Here is a 19834-nt window from a genome sequence, read left to right as displayed (position 1 = left end):
CCGAAGGAGACCTAACAACTCCAGAGCAATTGCTTCGCGAATGAATCTACTTCCGGATCGGAATCGCGACCCACTGAGAAGATCCGGCGAGAAACTCAGTGGGCTGATGCATGGGTAGCGGGCTGATGCATGGGTAAGGCACACAAAAGTGCCGCGGCACAGGTTTTCGTAAACATTTTTCGTCGCCTCAAAGATATGTAAATAAAAATCACGTTATCGCGTTGTAGAAGTACCGCGTTAAATGAGCTAAATTAAATGCGCCAAAACTGTTTTGTGGTCAATTCCCAGTTCTTTAGCTACGTCGTAACGACTGATATGCCGATCTTGCTCCATTTTTTCAAAAATGGCATCCATTTTATCCGTAATAGGGCGACCAGAGCGACGTGCATCTTTGACATGAAAATTTCCTGATTGAAAACACTTCAACCAAATTTGTGCTACTCTCACAGACACTGCTCTAGGTCCATAAACATCGCAATTTTTTTTTTCGCGGCTTCTTTGCTTTTTTACCTTTTTTGTAGTAAAATTTTAAAATGTATCGAATTTCTTCATTAGATTCACTCATCTTAACAGTACGAAAATTAAATAAAAATCACACATTTTCCTAATTTGGATTTGGGATTATCATCTTTTTTTGTTAATTTTTTAAATTTATTCTTTATATTACTATATTATAGAAACTTGATTATATTAACTGCGAAAGATTATTAATAAAATCGCATATCACACGCGATATGCGAATTAAGTTTGAAGGCACGACTTATGCTGGACTAATGAGAAGTGTAATCAATAGCAATTTGAATTAATTTCTCGAATTCTTGATGCGTCCGTGATGGAATGTCTACCTATATATAAAAGTCTATTAAAATCAAAACTGAAGGATCTATTTTTGACGATGTGATTTTTATATTTTATATATTTTATACTAGCGGTCCGCCCTCGCTTCGCTTCGGAAACATTAAAATTCATAATTGATAGGCGAAGCCCGCCATGTTGCGCGCGGTACGACCATAACTGCGGGTGACGCCGCGGGGCGAAGCGAAGAAAAAAAAGTAGCCTAAGTTACTCCTTATATCATCAGCTACTTATTAGTGAAAGTCTCATCAAAATCGGTCCAGCCGTTCCAGAGATCAGCCGGAACAAACAGAAAGGCAGACAAAAATTGTAAAAAATCTTATTTTGGTGTATGTACCGTTTGGTTTATGTTTGGTGTACGTTCATATGCATTTAGTAAAACGCGGGTATTTTAACACTACAAACAGACACTCTAATTTTATTTATATGTATAGATATGATAGATTAAAAGTTAGGGCGCGACGCGGTGAAAATAGAACGATTTGACGTATTCGAAGCTGAAAATGTTCTAAGATGTTTCTGGAAGCAAATCTAGAGACGCGTTCTCGGCTCACTTGATGTCGACTGATTGTGGAGATACAACAACAGCAAAGTCACCGGCACTTTAAAAGGGAATCGTAGTATTGATTGGTGCGCGGTAGAAATAGTCCTGGTAGTTAGGAAGAGTTCAGAAGTTAATCTATGGACCAATTAAACCATCGAAAATGGACCAAACAAATAGGAAAGTGTTACTTCACTTCCCAAGAGCTGCAGATGTAATTAAAAGCGATTATCTATTGAATTATGATAATTAGTGGCAGAATATTCTGGAAAACGAGAATAAGCCCGTGCGCATATTCTACGTGGGTCGCGGTCCGGCGAATATCGCTCTATCGACCACGTATGTGGCTTGTGCCCTGAGTAGCGCACTGAAGTATTTAAGTCAATTTCCGTTACTAAGCGTCTGGATTGCCTACCTTTGCCTTCTTTTGTTTCTAATATAAATTTTAGTCTTTTAGGTCTCTTACCAATAGATACTGGTGGTAGGACCTTTTGAGAATCCGCGCGGAAAGGTACAACCACCCTGCCTATTTCTGCCGTGAAGCAGTAATGCGTTTCGGTTTCAAGGGCGGGGCAGCCGTTGTAACTATACTGAGATCTTAGAACTTATATCTCAAGGTGGGTGGCGCATTTACGTTGTAGATGTCTATGGGCTCCAGTAACCACTTAAGACCAGGTGGGCTGAGAGCTCGTCCACCCATCTAAGTAATAGAAAAAAAAACATGCTCAATATCTTCGGATTCGTCTTTCCCATGGCCTACTAGATATTCCGTCGCGTTAGAACAGATTTCGACATTATTACTTCAGTGCGCCGTGCAGGGCCCGCGTGACCTACACAGCAGTCGAAGGGTTAAGAGAACGATCCGTTAAGTTTTCAGTCTAGCGCAAAATGTGTGTGAATTCCGGTGAGCGTCCGGTACAGACCGGTACTAACACGCAATACACGGAAAACCGTACTATTACGGTTTTCATAGATAAAACAGCGATAATCCCACTTTCCAAGTTCGAAGAGCGTAAATTGACAAATTGAATGGAAGCGGTAGGCACATTAAAAATATAAAACAAGATTTTATTCGTACACAAAGTTAATGTAATCAAACAACTTTTACTTCGATTAAAAATTGTAACACAATCTTTTGGATAATTAAAAAATTAAAACCATTATGTATGTATGGTTCGATTGGGTCAACTTCTCTAATGTTCATTTAAATCGTTATAATTGATAGCAGAACGCGTTTTGTGTTTCGCGGTATGAGTTCGCTGTGCCCATTTTCCGTTTCCAAATAATCTTGTAATCCAATTGAATTATCTCAAGGAGGCCTCCTTGTCAGCCGACAGAGATCAGATTTGACCTTCTAGGTTATAATTACAGAATCCTACAGACCTACACCCAGAGTTCGTTTAATATGAATATGTCAATTAACAATAGGTCTATCTATCTATAGGTATATCTATTTTTAGTGGTGGTAGGACCTCTTGTGAGTACGCGCGGGTAGGTACCACCAGCCTGCCTATTTCTGCCGTGACGCAGTAAAGCGTTTCGGTTTGAAGATGGGTGGCGGATTTACGTTGTAGATGTCTGTGGGCTCTAGTTTATACATAACATCTGGTGGTCTGTGAGTTCGTCCACCATCTAGGCAAGAAAAATAAAAAATAGTTTAAAAAAACTAACAAAATACGCTTTTATAGAAATCCAACTAAAAAATAGAAAATAAATTTTAATAAATTTGAATTAAAAATTGTGCAAGAAAAAATTATTTTATTGTAAAAAAAGTTTGGGGTATACCAAATTTCGAGTTAATCTAACGTTTTGAAGGGGGTCAAAATCATGTACAAAGATTCCGTTACATACATACGTCTGAAGCTAATAAAAGCGTATTAAAATACCTTTATCGTCCATAATGTCCATTTTGGAATCGAACTATTTTGGCCTTGCTGAGTTTCCTAATCGGCTGGCCGCACCACACGATTTATTACCCGCAAATTATGTAAATAACTCGATACTATGATATGAGCAATAAATTTCTCGAGTTAAATAAATTTTAAGAATGAAATTTTTAATGATTATCTATGTATCAATTACCAAACTCTTAACGAGTTACAGAAATCGATTACTCTACTTTTTTTTTTCGTCCGTAATTTGTAACACCGGATGTCGTGGAAACACGTTGACGTGCTAGTATCATGACATGGCACAGTTTTTATATTTTTGTCAATTGAAATACTTTAGTTAAATCGTATGATCATGTTTGTGACTCAGCGGAATGTTTCGTAAATGTGTTTAAGAGTTCGATTACATTTTTATGACGCGCTATTGAATTTATTTTTATTGGAGTTAAATAAAGAGTAGTTTTTCTTGCATCATTACAGGGAAAATAATTAAATTTATCTCAACATTCCAAAACCAAACACGTCATTTCGGATTCTCCTGATCCACTAACGGTGCTTTTAGGTACCTCAAGCACCGGTCACCGTTCTCGTCGAACCTGTCGCTTGCGACGAAGGGCCCGACGAGTAAATTAACCCTCAGACACAGTCCACTGAGTTTCTCGCCGGAGCTTCTCAGTAGGTCGCGTTTCCGATCCGGTGGTAGATTCTGCGAAGCACGGCTCTTGCTAGGGTTCGTGTTAGCAACTTTGTCAGGTTTGAGCCCCGTGAGCTCACCTACTAGTTAAGGTTCCGCTGAAATATCCTCTCAAGGCTATCAGCTTAGGTAGGAAAAAAAAAACCAAAACCAAATTCCGTAACCTAAAGTATAATGGCATATACATATATATAATTCGTAATCTGTGGTGATTGTGTTAGTGGTGGTGGCGCACGACTGACTGCCATCCTGAAACTACGGCTTCATTTCCCAATCTGGTCAATATTCACATTGCCTGCTTTTTTTAATACGTTTTTATTAGCTTCAGACGTATGTATGTATGTAACGGAATCTTTGAACATGATTTTGACCTCCTTCAAAACGTCGGATTAACTCGAAATTTGGTATAATTATTAAGAACCGATGACAATTCAATATTTAAAAAAAATGAAAAGAAAAATGAAAAAATATAAATTTAACTAAAAAAATGAAAAATAAATAATAGTTTTGAAAAACTAACAAAATACGCTTTTATAGTAAATCCAACTAAAAAATGGAAATTAAATTTTAATAAATTTCAATTAAAAAATAGTGTAAGAAAAAGCGTGGGGTGCTGTAAAAGAAATCGCGTTAATAACGACTGATGATCGTGTGATCACACATGAATCTTGACGACCATTTAGACTCTTTCTGCCGCGAATCACTAGCGGTAGTCACGTTCGATACTGCGACCTCACGTCTCAAGACGAGCCACGAACTCAGACCAATACGCGACGGGAAAAACCCTATGTGTCACAAATTCTCATTTCACAATGACTCTAATCCGTTTGTTTCTCATACAAAAGAAAACTCTAAATCTAGATCCCTTAAAGTAGATGTTTGTGTTTGAGTGTATATGCATATATTGCCTATAGATTTAGAAACGTCTGGAGTGATTTCGATAAATTTTTCAGATTAGCTTAACGGGTGATCCTGTGGACTTTGGTGGCGATCGAGTCAAAGCTTAATCGAATATCTACTACTATAAAAGCGGGCAGGACATTACTGATGCATTGTAAAAATTTACGTTTTCCCTACCTGATTGTTGGTAGCCTAAGGGGTTATTCTAACTTTTTTTTTTATTGCTTAGATTGGTGGACGACCTCACAGCCCACCTGGTGTCAAGTGGTTACTGGAGCCCATAGACATCCACAATGCGCCACCCACCTTGAGACGTAAGTACTAAGGTCTCAGTATAGTTACAGCGGCTGCCTTGCCCTTCAAACCGAAACGCATTACTGCTTCACGGCAGAAATAGGCAGGGTGGCGGTACCTACCAGCGCGAACTCACAAGAAGTCCTACCACCAGTAGACTTGAGGCGGACCGGTAGGTGAGCTCACGGGCTCGACCTGAGAGAATTGTTAACACTAGCACTAGCAAGAGCCGTGCTTCGTTGAATAAAAAATGTAGGCGAAGCCCTGATATGGTTTTGACGGGAGCACCGAAGTCAGAATAAAAATTATTGTAAAATTTCTTTATTCATTTGCAGTTTATTTCACAGTTGCACCCTAGCTCAATTGTATTTGAATGTAAATATCCAAGAATTTCATTACTTTATATAAGATTGTACGGACGAAAACGATCTTGGCTCCCAACTGTCGACCTCATCTGACCTCAGCACACAATGGACTGGCTCTCTCTTATATTATATTGATCACAAATAGACTGTTCCGCGTTCTTACCTATCATTGCATTGGTTAATGTTGTTTGTATAGTTGCAAATATGAGGAAAATTGTTTTTGTTGTATTGGCAATGCACCGTTATTCATATTCTAATGTTGGTGTGTGTGTGTGTGTTTTTTTTTTCTACTTCTATTTTTTCAGTATGGCAATCGGTTTCTTACGATGCTATTTTTGCCACTATATTATAATAAATTAACAGGCATATTGCTTTAAGAAAAATGATATGGAGCGCTTCATATCATTTTGCATGAGATGAAAGTGATTTGTTTGAGATTTTAGTCAATGGGAACGAAATGAAATAGTCTCATTGGACATTTTGGAAGAACCCGAGAGGCCACGTCTAGCGAACCTGGTTCACTTTCTCTCACTTATGTATTTTGACAGATTCTAAACGGTTAATAAACCACGGCTCTTACCTACACGTTTATTTAATCTAGAAGAAAAAAATATAATTCCGTAAAAGTTATTATTTAAACTTTTTATTTCTTCATAACATCACTATTCAGGTAGAGTAGGAAGTTAAAAAATACCGCTACACTTTTTTCAAGTAATAAAAAAAAATACAGAAAAGTTAAAGAATAAATAAACTGTCTCTCAACATTATGTATACAAACACAAATATGAAAAAAAGTTTATATCGATAAAAAAATACTGTTACACAACACTAGCAATCAATCAATCGCGGAATTCGTATCAACCACACAACGAAGTCTTTATCGATGATTCGTAATATCGATACGTGTGTCTCATTAGCATACGATGTGTAACAACACTGTTTTGAAATGTCTTGATTAATTGTTTTGAATTAATAACTTTAATGTTATTTGCCGCAACTGTCACGATCCTTCATACGTGGTTCGTTTGCAATGCCAGAGGCATTCTTAATATCAATTTCATAAATAGGCGTATTTGCTATTACACTTACTCCTGTAATACGTATTTTAGTGTTTTTTTTTTTTTTTTTTACTTTCTCCTACCTAAGCTGATAGCCCTAGCGGCTATGTCAGCGTAACCCTAACTTTAGTAGGTGAGCTCACGGGGCTCAAACCTGACGATGTTGCTAACACGAACCTTAGCAAGAGCCGTGCTTCGCAGAATCTACCACCGGATCGGAAACGCGACCCACTGAGAAGATCCGGCGAGAAACTCAGTTCTGTCTCTCAGCTGTGTCTGAGAGTTAATTTACTCGTCGAGCCCTTCGTCGCAAGCGACGGGTTCGACGAGAACGGTGACCGGTGCTTGAAGTACCTAAAAGCACCGTTAGTGGATCGGGAGGATCCGAGATGACGTGTTTTGGGCGACGTCGACTGCTTTCCATTCTGTCCGCAGGATCGGGAATGTATTTTAGTGTTAATCATAGAGTTAGTATCTTATTAACTCCATGGTGTTAATTGACTTTTTTTTTATTGCCCTTGTGGGCAGACGAGCATACGGCCCACCTGATGGTGAGTGGTTACCGTCGCCCATGGACCTCAGCAATGCCAGGGGCAGAGCCAAGCCGCTGCCTACATGGTGCAATGGCTTATGGTGGGTTGTACCAAATTATATTGAAACTCTTTTTTTATATTCTTGAACTAGACGGTTAAACTGGTTTAATGAAATAGAGTCAATATAAAAAAATATATATTATGTTAGATTCGCTAAATCGATACATAAAAAAAGTTAGCACACGTTTGATATATGCATATGCTAAAATGTTCATGTTTAAAGTTTGCTCAACTGTGATTTTGTGGCTTTAGACAAAAAAAAATAATAGTGACTTTTTGCATTGCATTATAACAATAGTACAAAGAATGGTTTTGTGTAAAAAAAATATGTGATTTACACAATTTATAGAATGATATATTAAAGAGTAAATAGTAAATCATTTTAAAATCTCGTGCAGAAATGTTATTTCTGTTTCCTTTTCAATTTTTTTTTTGTATAGTCGTATAAAACATATGTTAGAATGTAATGTTTAAATTTAACCGAATGAACAAGTCTTCGGTAGTATAGTGGTCAGTATCCCCGCCTGTCACGCGGGAGACCGGGGTTCGATTCCCCGCCGGAGAGTTCTTTTTGCAATTTTTTTAAAACTTTCTTACCTGCACCTCGATAACGCTCGACAAATCCACGTAAGCCAGGGCGGTGTTTTTTTCCACTTTTATCACACTAAAACACTGAACAAATCACACGACATCAGTTCAATCGAGATTCAGACGACCCAATTTCAAAGACTCACTCATATATATCAATTAAAAAGAAAAAGTTCGAAAGAGGTTTGTGCGCTTGTAATAATAAAACTATTTATTTAATTAATAGCTTATTTAGCAACATTTTTATAGCGTTTATTAGTTGGATAAGTGAAAGCGAATTCGCTGAAGATCGATATGTAAATTGGATACGGTGTATCGATAATAGTCGGTCCCTTAAATGGCGGGCGATTCCGGCCACAATCGTCGGTTGATTACTTTTTAAATTGCTCGTATACACCGACCCGATGATCGAGTAAGAACCACCGGGCTTTAAGAGCGTTGCTGTATTAGTAACCAGTTATAAGACTAGAGGTAAAATTGGTACGATAACTGAAGTTTGTTTATATAACACTAAAATCTGTGTAAAATGTTTAATTGTGCTTAGTGACGTATTTTAGATTGAAATACCGTTTGCGTTTCGCGATTCAAAGATAAAGAGGAAAACAATATTTTTATATAATCTATGTTTATTTTATAATCTATATTTATTTAGGTGAAGATCTCGAAGCCAACTCGAATGTTATTTGTGACATAAACCACTTAATATTTAAGTGATCCCAATTTAATATGCATCGTTTAGTTTTCGCGAGTGATATGTGCTATATTTTATTTAATAATGTCTCCCGCCGTTTGGACGAAATTCATTCGACTTCAAACGACAAATCCATTAAAAACACAGTGATTTCAATATGATTATTGTGAAATGAAGTGATGAAGAAACAGAAATACTGATTTGGCTTAAAGGACTGTTTCAAAGCCAGAAAAAAAATTTAAAAAAGAAACTTGAAGCGGGAAGCATTCAGTTGGATCTGTGTTTCGCAAATAACCATTTCTATGAGAAATTGGTGTGCTCACACAAATTTTTAGATTTATGGTGTTAATTAAATATTAAATGTTCGTTGGTGATCGCATCATTTATAAGCGGCCCGAACGATTTGGCAATTTTTTTACATAAAATGGTAAAGCTTAATGAACATTTTCGGATTCGAGAAAATCTAAATTAAGTTTAATTTGACATTTTACATTTGGAAAGTTAAAATCAAGAATATCTTCTGACTAAAGTTAGACTGATAAAATCAAATCACTTTATGTTTAATAAATTGTTTTTCTATTGTTCATCCTGGTGAACCAGCTCACCGCTCATCTGGTATTAAGTGGTTACCGAAATTTGAAAAATTCATTGTGCAAATTTTTATAGCGTACTTTTTTACTAATGACGTTTTTCACTTTCAATTAATGGTTACTTTTATTCCGAAAAAAAACCCGCCATGTTTTAATGCAATCATGCAACATTCTGGTAAATAAATCATCCCGGGCTTACAAATACCGAGATCTTTTAAAGCTATAGCAGATACTATATCACAGACGTTCCGAATTTAAAATGAAAAGATTTTCGTTATAAATATAGTGTAAATATAAATATAGTGTGTATTAATATATAGTATAAATGTAGTGTACATAAATATGGTGTATATACAATTATAATATATGGTATACGTATATACACGTGTGTGGGCGTTTAGGGGGCTGGGGGTGTACAACTTTTCAACAAGATCCCACTAAACGTTCAATTACTACCTGTTCATAGATTTAAGAAAACTGTCAAGGAACGTTTGTGCAACAAGGCATATTATAAAGTTAAGGATTATTTACTAGATGGCACTACGTGGGAATGAGGCGTTCGCTCCTGGCCTTTTCATTTTTCATTATTATTATTATTTAATCGTATTTTTGAATTGTTTTTTTTCTTTATTGTAAATATTTTTATTTATAAAAAAAAAGTAAATATTTGAGAAGAAACAAAAAAAAAAGCCCGCTGAGTTTATTTCGCCGGTTCTTCTCAGGACTGTGGCTTTTTTTGGAACCGGTGGTAGACTTAACATTGTTATTTATATTTTGACATTCAACAAGTGTGTCATACTGACATCTAAGTTGAAATAAATGATTTTGAATTTGAATTTGAATTATAATGATAGTGTAAATATAGTGTATATAAATATAATATAACAGTAAAAACTTTTCTTTTAGAATGCTGGCCACAAAAAAGTTTATTGAATTCGAATTTCGAATTGTTCATGAAAATAAAAATGTATACTTTTAGAATTTTACTCAGTTTTAAATATGGAGTGGACGCTTAAAGAAGACCGTGTTGCAGTTATTGCGTTGCATCGTTGCGGTTACGCGCCAATTCAAATTTTTAACATACTGAAAAATTTGAATATAACCAAAAGATTCGTTTATCGTGCCATCAAACGATACAATGAAGACTCTAGTGTAGATGACAGGTCAAGAAGTGGTCGCCCTCGGTCTGTTAGGACTCCAGCAGTGACAAAAGCTGTGAAGGCGCGAATTCAAAGAAATCCCAATCGTAAGCAGAAACTGTTGGCCCTTCAGATGGGGTTAAGCAGAACCACGGTGAAAAGGGTGTTAAATGAAGACTTAGGGCTTCGGGCATATCGAAGAAAAACAGGACATCGTTTGAATGCTCGTCTAATGGACCTGAGACTGAAGAGATGCCGCGCTTTGTTGAAGCGGTACGCGGGAAAAAAATATCGGGAAATTCTTTTTTCGGACGAAAAAATTTGTACCGTAGAAGAGAGCTACAACAAACAAAATGATAAGGTGTACGCACACAGTAGTGAAGAAACGAGCAACCGTATTCCGCGTGTCCAACGAGGTTATTTTCCATCCTCGCTCATGGTATGGTTGGGAGTTTCTTATTGGGGCTTAACAGAGGTACATTTTTGTGAGAAAGGTGTAAAAACGAATGCAGTTGTGTATCAAAATACAGTCCTGATGAACCTTGTGGAACCTGTTTCTCATACCATGTTCAATAACAGGCACTGGGTATTCCAACAAGATTCGGCGCCAGCTCATAGAGCGAAGAGCACACAAGACTGGCTGGCGGCGCGTGAAATTGACTTCATCCGGCACGAAGACTGGCCCTCCTCCAGTCCAGATTTGAATCCGTTAGATTACAAGATATGGCAACACTTGGAGGAAAAGGCGTGCTCAAAGCCTCATCCCAATTTGGAGTCACTCAAGACATCCTTGATTAAGGCAGCCGCCGATATTGACATGGACCTCGTTCGTGCTGCGATAGACGACTGGCCGCGCAGATTGAAGGCCTGTATTCAAAATCACGGAGGTCATTTTGAATAAACTTTAGTGTCATAAGAATCTATGTTTTGTTAAGTTCATTTTGGTATATGAATGGTTACATAATGAATAAACTTGTTTCAATTATTTTACATTAAACATGTGACAGAATTTATGACCTGACTAGGTAGTATAAATATAGTGTATATACAATTATAATATATGGTATACTATATATCTGTGTGTTTTAAGCGAAAATCGTTACAAAGCTTTTTTGTCAAACGATTTTTGATTCGAATACAGTAATTAATAACAGTTACAACAATCTATATATATCTATAATATATATCTATTGTTGTATATATCGAAAAGGAGAATAAAATTTAATTGAAGTTGTAAAATTGCGATTGAGTTCTTTATAACATGCGGAATGTTTTTTTTTTCACACCTTTTAACTGCTTTTTTTTTGTGTATTACGCTTTTAATTCATAAGCTGCTGTCAATTCATACGAGTAATTGACGATTAAATTTGTTAACGGGGTTTTTGGTGTTGATAATATCAAACATTTAATTTTGTTACTGCTAGCTAAGTTAGTTTTAGTATTAAGTTTGATAAGGGCGAACACAGGAATGAGGAATTGTTCGAGATGATACCGGCATCTCGTTTTTACCATCGCACCGCCCGCCACCGGAGTAAAGTTCATCCATACTACCTGGAGCCACTGCGGTCATCTACGGTGCGTTTCCAGAGACCTTTTTTGCCACGTACCATCCGGCTATAGAATGAGCTCCCCTCCACGGTGTTTCCCGAGCGCTATGACATGTCCTTCTTCAAACGAGGCTTGTGGAGAGTATTAAGCGGTAGGCAGCGGCTTGGCTCTGCCCCTGGCATTGCTGAAGTCCATGGGCGACGGTAACCACTCACCATCAGGTGGGCCGTATGCTCGTCTGCCTACAAGGGCAATAAAAAAAATAAAAACACAGACTAGACCGGGCAACGTGATAACTAATGCTTTTAATCTGTATATTATAAGTCAATTCTTAATATCTATACGAAAGGAAAAATTTGTTTGTATTGAATAGGCTCCGAAACTACAGAACCGATTTGAAAAATTATTTCACTGTTTGGAAGCTACACTATTCAAGAGTGACGTAGGCTATAATCTTTTTTGATAAAAATTAGGGATCCTTACTAAAACTCTAATAATGTAACCCAAGCTGTAAGAAAACTACCTAAAATATTCTTTACATCGCGTACCCTGCGAAAACTATTGACGATAGAATAAAATAATGTACTGTGGCTTTGTAGAACACATTATTATTTACAAAAAGTGTCGCGACAGCATATGCCTAACTATTATAGTTATGCCGCAATAAGAGTTATTTTATTTAAAAAAATATTTAAAACAACGTCAAATTTCTTTGAAATTTTTGTTATAGACCCGAGCGCAGCCGGAGCGGGCCTCTAGTCTATATATATAAAAATGAATTGCTGTTCGTTAGTCCGATTTGGCTAATTTTGGTCTTGAATTATTTGTGGAAGTCCAGAGAAGGTTTAAAAGGTGGATAAATATGAAAATGCTCGGAATTAAATAAAAATAACAAATTTGTTTTTCTTTTGATGTGTTTGTTCCCCGTCGGACAGATTCCTTTTGTTTGTTTTAAGTTTATTTTATACAAAAGTTTAGGTCTTTTGTTTATCGATTGAGGCACTACGAAGTCTGCCGGGTCAGCTAGTTTGATATAAATAAACTATTGTACTCTAATGAACTTCGATCTACGTAATATAATAAACACATTAGATTAAAAAAAAAAAACATTAATCGCGTTATCGTTGTTAAATCGATTAGCAACTAATTCGCGTTCGTGTTATGACGACGCGCGTCCGCGACCGACTGCCGCAGGGCGCCCGCCCTCGGGGTTAGACCGGCCTTACATTGGAGTGACGCCCTTTTCAAACACTACTACTAATAGTCGACCGGATACTCACTTGAAGGCGTCGTGGCCTAAAGGATAAGACGTCCGGTGCATTCGTATGTAGCGATGCACCGGTGTTCGAATCCCGCAGGCGGGTACCAATTTTTCTAATGAAATACGTACTCAACAAATGTTCACGATTGACTTCCACGGTGAAGGAATAACATCGTGTAATAAAAATTAAACCCGCAAAAATTTTAATTTGCGTAATCACTGGTGGTAGGACCTCTTATGAGTCCGCACGGGTAGGTACCACCGTCCTGCCTATTTCTGGCGTGAAGCAGTAATGCGTTTCGGTTTGGAGGGTGGCGCGTCTACATTGTAGATGTCTATGGGCTCCAGTAACCATTTAACACTAGGTGGGCTGTGAGCTCGTCCACCCATCTAAGCAATAAAAAAAACCGGTCACCGTCCTCGTGGAACCCGTCGCTTGCGACGGCTCAGCCTGGAGGGGTGGGATTTGCTAACAGCTACCCGAGCGCCTCCAAAGGAGACCTAACAACTCAAGAGCAGAGAAGCAGTAATGCGTTTCGGTTTGAAGGGTGGGGCAGCCGTTGTAACTATATTTTTTATTTTTATTTATTTATGTACACACAGAAAAGATGACATAGTACAGAGTAATAGGAAAATTATGTACAAAGGCGCTGCTTATTTCTTTAAGAAATCTCTTCCAGCAGACCTATTTTTTTTTTTTTAACGCTGGGGAATCCATTTACGGATACCCAGTCCGGGGGGGTAACGAACCGGGTTATGTCGGACTCCGGCGCCTCCTGAGAGGAAGAGGGGGACGAGAAGGTCCAGCAGACCTGAGATCCTATACTGAGATCTTAGAACTTATATCTCAAGGTGGGTGGCGCATTTACGTTGTAGTCTATGGGCTCCAGTAACCACTTAACACCAGGTGGGCTGTGAGCTCGTCCACACACCTAAGCAACGAAAAAAAATCGAATAAATCCCGATTTCCGAAACGAAATCTCTCTCCCATGTCAATTATCATGAAGTGGTCCACGTAGGCGTTACACACGAGTGTACTAGAAGACGCTCGCTTATTAACAAACGTGTCAAGTGCAGGTCGAGTCATGAACCTTGTTTTTCTAACTGTTAACGAGATACGAGTGTACAAGTATAATCGGATGTCAGTCAGTGTCACTCTTGAATTTTTTATCTCGATCTCGCGCGTTAAAAGCGCTTAGGTGCGAGCGAGACGAGCGCTTGAGTACCGTTCAGGAAAGACAGTAAGAAGCTTCGATAATTGTTCTCAATGAATAGTTACTTATAGTGTTTTTTTTTTTTTTTAATTGTGAAGTAAGTAGCTATAGGTGTCGATTCGGATGATTTTTAAAGGATTTTTTTTCGATCGAGTTATTATCGATATCAAATGGTAGTGCTTCTCCCACCCCAGACCGAAGTTAATGAGTAGGTATATGTCGCGAACGGCGATTGGCGACCTCTCAACTGTGAACTCAGAACTTCATGTTACATTGTATGATGTTCATTGAACAATTCAAGTAAATAACAATAGATTTAGTTCAATTAAACGTAATGTGCCATTCTATTTCATTCTTTCAATTCATTAGTGACAGTTTGTATCGTTGTTCTAGAACAAATCGTTGGCTACATTTTTCATATAAAAACTAAATTGTTAATTTTTTATACAAATTCTCTGTTACTTTCTCATGATCCAACGTTATGTTTTAATTTATAACTAGCTGCGCCTGCGGTTTCCCCTAAACAAAATGTAATTTAATCTATATACAATATAAAAATGAATTGCTGTTCGTTAGTCTCGCTAAAACTCGAAAACGGCTGGACCGATTTGGCTGATTTTGGTCTTGAATTCCAGTGAAGGTTTAAAAGGTAGATAAATATGAAAATTCTCGGAATAAAATAAAATTTAGGTCTTTTATTTATCGATTGAGGTACTACGAAGTCTGCTGGGTCAGTTAGTATTAAATAAAAAAAAACCATCAGACGATTCAGAAAGCTAGCTGTGTAAGATACATTCAGGTGAACATACATAAACACATACATTCTCTTTTATAAAAATGATTTCATGTCAATTCAACTTATGGATCAATAGATAAACATCACTACCACCAGCGTCACCTATCCGGTAGTAACGTAACTATGTTTGACGGAGTGGTCTTATCGCCCTTTACATGTGTGCAAAGTTTCATTTATACTAAGCTAACGGCTTTCGAGTGAACATACATCCACACATTCTCTTTTATATACATTTACATACACGTATATAGTAATACCCTTCTGGACACATCTATCGGCTAAAAATAAATGTTAGGTGGAGCAATAACTTTTTAAGCAGTTTTGAAGGTAATTTATTGGTCAACCCTTTAATATGTTTTTTTTTTAATTCGAATTCAGAATTATGAAAAAAAAACGTGACAGCGTATATGATGGTATAAGTCAAGTATGCGCCTTGGTGAACGGCATGTCTATCTGTTTGGTTATCGGAGATGACAGGTATGTGTGTGACCATACATTAGAAATACTTCCAAATCATCCATCCCTAGTTGCAGTTTTATTTCCAAATCATTACTCCCTAGTCCTGCGATCTGCGATTGCGAGAAAACTGCGATCGTGTTTTATTTTATTTGGAAGACAGACAGTGAACTTAAATTATATAAAAACTAACCTAAACAACTAAACACCAATAACAAAAATAACAACAATAAAAAAAAAATAGACGTAGTAAATAGAAAATAATTAAAAATTTGCATTCAACCATCGACTAATACTAATGTTCTCCTACTATTTTTAGGTAAGCCAGCTGATACACCTGGTCTAAAGTGAATACTGCACCCCATGGCCTTCATTCACATCATGAACGTCGCTACTCCCGTCGAGATATAAGCTTGAAGTTTCAATTATATATATGGATGTTCCAACCATAAAAACGGAAGGCATGACTTTTCGCGATAGAAATTGTCAAGACTTTGGTACGTGCTCGCACAGGCTTTTTAAGACAAACTAGCACCAATAAAACCTCATATATTTATCTAGCTTTTTTATTGCTTAGATGGGTGGACGAGCTCACAGCCCACCTGGTGTTAAGTGGTTACTGGAGTCCAAAGACATCTACAACGTAAATGCGCCACCCACCTTGAGATATAAGTGCTAAGGTCTCAAGTATAGTTACAACGGCTGCCCCACCCTTCAAACCGAAACGCATTACTGCTTCCCGGCAGAAATAGGCAGGGTGGTACCTACCCGCGCGTACTCACAAGATGTTGGTATTCCTTCACCGTGGAAGTCAATCGTGAACATTTGTTGAGTACGTATTTCATTAGAAAAATTGGTACCCGCCTGAGATTCGAACACCGGTGCATCGCTCAACACGTATGCACCGGACGTCTTATCCTTTAGGCCATGACGACTTCAAAAGCTAACCTTAAGTAAGCTAGTTCCTAACCAATTCAGTGGTTGTACTGGTGAGGCATATTGATGGCAGCAAGGGTTGGCACCATCTGTCTATTTCTACCGCGAAGCAGTGAGGGTTGGACAACCGTCGTGGTCGGTCTATTAAGCCTTTGATATGTGTCTATTGAACTTAGGTAATAATCAAAGAAACCATAATATTACTTTAACTGGTTATTGGGTATTGCAAGACGTATGGGTATTTAGCACCATCTTGTCTTCAATTTAATGTCGATTTTTGTTGCCTAACTATCTGTCTTTAGGGGTTTATTATGTCTTCCCCATGTGCGAGCTCAGGGGACTAAATCTGAAAGGATTTTGTGGTGCTTCGCTGAATATACCATCGTGCGGTCCGCTTTGAAGGATATCATCACGTTTAGCGAAATTAAGGATTAATGAGTTGTAGTTCACCAGGATCGGTTTTGATATAGAAAAGAAATAAAATAAAAATCTGGTCAACATGGCGAAGGTCTTCCATATCGTCACTCAAGTAACTCATTCGCGAAGCATCTGCTCTCGTGTTGGTAGGTCTCATTCGGAAGCGCTCGGGTAGCTGTTAGCTAATCCCACCCCTCCTGACTGAGCCTTTGCTCGCCCACTTGTCCTAGTGAAACCTGAAAGGCCTCCAGGCCATCAGTAATCCTTCAATCATAAAAAAATTTCAAGTAACTTAAATGTTTGTAAAAGTATACCAAGCATAGCATGGCTTTTTTTCCTACCTAAGCTGATGATAGCCTTGAGAGGCTATTTCAGCGTAACCTTAACTAGTAGGTGAGCTCATGGGGCTCAAACCGGAGTGATGCTAACACTGACAGTAGCAAGAGCAGTGCTTCGCAGAATCTACCGCCGGATCGGAAACGCGACCCACTGAGAAGATCCGACGAGAAACTCAGTGGGCCCAAGAATGGCTAATAAACAAATATAATATTTGTGTCTAATTTAAACGTACAGTTATTTTTAATATATTCCGATTTATTTATTTGTTAATAAAATAAATATTATTTCGCACTTATTAGTTATTTGATATTTTTTATTGTATTATTATAGTATCCTTTGTCACTTTGAAAATTGAGACGAATCTAATGACACCTTGTATGTGACAATCATACAGAATATTAAAAGCTTCAAGCTGTAGAGCGTGCTAAGTAAGTAAGCTTGAAAAGTATTGCCATTTTTTGGCAGTCGGATAAAAAAAACATTAGAAATTAGCTTGGCAACCCTGTTTCTAAGCCCCCATCGTGATTTTGAAATTCGTTCACTTAATATCCGTAGTTTTCATGCCCCTAGATGTCGAGTATGTAGGGTTACCCTTAGAGGATGAACTAGTAAGTAAATTTGTACTTTTCTGCACGAATTTCTTTGATTTTATTTTTAATCCCGTGAGAAACATCTCTAAAATTCTAACAACAACTGTGCAAGCTCTCAACATCAGATAATCTATACTTAGAAAACGCGTAAACAAAGTCACAAATATTCAACTTTGAAATGGTTTATCTATATCAAGAACGAGCTTGGTGGGTATATAAGATCTATGTACTTTTAATAATATTATTCGGTAAATTATTTACAAGTAAAATATATCAAAACGTTATTATTCAATTAAGTACTATAGAGCATAATGTATTGTATTAAATGAACGAAAATAAAATAAGTCAATGGATTTTTTTTCTAATACAATGTTCGCATATTGGCCCTGTAGCCTCGGGCAAGATGGCGGGGTGCCGAGTGTTGCCAGTCTCTGGACCGGAAATGTGAATTCTGTATGTTTAATGACGTTCTTAATTCGAATTTGTTTTTTTTGGCTATTGCTAATGAATACGTAATGTTGAACACATTAATTTAACAAACCTTGTTAGGTACCTACTGATTTTATTTTGAATATTTTTGTCTATTTAAGTATTATTTTTATAAGCTTTTCTATTTTATTAATGCCAACACAGTGGAAGAAATAGATTCAAATAATATTTTTTATATTACATGGTCGTTTTTATTTATTGTTTGTACCTTTGTACCTTTAGGTACGTAACTTTGTAATAACAAAAATAATATTCTGGAATACATAAAATATTTTAATTCCAAAAATTCAAAAATTTCCCACTAAATGTCAGAGCCAGTAACGGTTTTAAAATAATAATGTCCAGAGAAAATAAAGTACGTACGAAGGTCCACGAAGGTGAAATTTTCGCATAAAAATAATTTTACCGCCAAAAATACGCGCAATCAACGTAGGTAAATAAAAATAAATGTTTTTATCCACTACATTTCCTTCGCTATCGATACATCACAATAAATTTAATGCTTAATAGAAATTTAAAGAGATTTTAACACGCCGACTGCGGTATAATTTTTGTGGGACTTTCAAGCAGCGCGTATGAGGTCTTGAGGTTTTTTTATAGTGTGCCTGAGACAGTATAGGCCTCACAAAAGTCCGTTTATGAATATAACCATAGCATAGCAGGTGATAGTCGCTCACGGGGTTTTTTAAGGCTTCGTCAAACAGAACGCGTAATTAGCGCGCGTCAGAGCGCTACGCTATGACGCCGAGATGTGATGTACTACTATGGTAACATACCGTCAAACAGAGCGCCAGCGCTATAGCGCTTATGTCTCGGCGTCATAGCGCGGCGTTAGTTTAGCGCTCTGACGCGCTCTAAGTACGCGTTCTGTTTGACGAAGCCTTTAAATCGCATGACGCAGTAAACATGTTAAGAGACAGATTCAATACGCAATTACGCTGAAATGGTATAACGGTAGGCAAAGGCTTGGCTCTAACTCTGGCGTTGCTGAAGTCTATGGGCGATGATAGCCACTCACCATCAGGTGTACCGTATGATTGTCTGTTTACAAGGGCAATAAAAAAAATTACAAAAACATTGCAAAGAACGCCTTGCTTTGTTGGTGTAAATGCGACAAATTTGTATTTAATAATAAGCTTTTATTAGCTTCAGACGTATGTATGTCACAGAATCTTTGAACATGATTTTGACCCCCTTCAAAACGTCGGATTAACTTTGCAAAACTGTTACTGTTACTGGTGGTAGTAGTAGGACCTCTTGTGAGTCCGCGCGAGTAGGTACCACCACCCTGCCTATTTCTGCCGTGAAGCAGTAATGCGTTTCGGTTTGAAGGGTGGGGTAGCCGTTGTAACTATACTGAGACCTTAGACCTGATATCTCAAGGTGGGTGGCGCATTTACGTCGTAGATGTCTATGGGCTCCAGTAACCACTTAACACCAGGAGGGCTGTGAGCTCGTCCACCTATCTAAGCAAAAAAAAAACTCTCCGTAAGCCACGTTTGAAGATAAAGACTGATTATGTAACACTCCTAACAACTTGCTATGTTATGTCAACAGTCTTTTGAATATAATATCGAGTAATATTAAGGGT

The 19834-nt window shown here is 37.5% G+C and overlaps 1 protein-coding gene and 1 non-coding gene across 4 annotated transcripts in view; one reads left to right on the top strand and one right to left on the bottom strand.

Annotated features, from left to right (window-relative positions):
- LOC100302602 (transcription factor AP-2) overlaps positions 1-19834 on the bottom strand; it is a 104695-nt gene that overhangs the window by 34195 nt on the left and 50666 nt on the right. The gene's annotated exons all lie outside the window — the stretch shown is intronic.
- TRNAD-GUC (transfer RNA aspartic acid (anticodon GUC)) lies at positions 7683-7754 on the top strand. Its single transcript has one exon. It is a non-coding gene; the product is annotated as a tRNA-Asp (tRNA).

This window comes from Bombyx mori, chromosome 20 (genome assembly GCF_030269925.1).
Source record: "Bombyx mori chromosome 20, ASM3026992v2".
NCBI lineage: Eukaryota > Metazoa > Arthropoda > Insecta > Lepidoptera > Bombycidae > Bombyx > Bombyx mori.
This window is presented reverse-complemented; position numbering and strand designations above follow the sequence as displayed.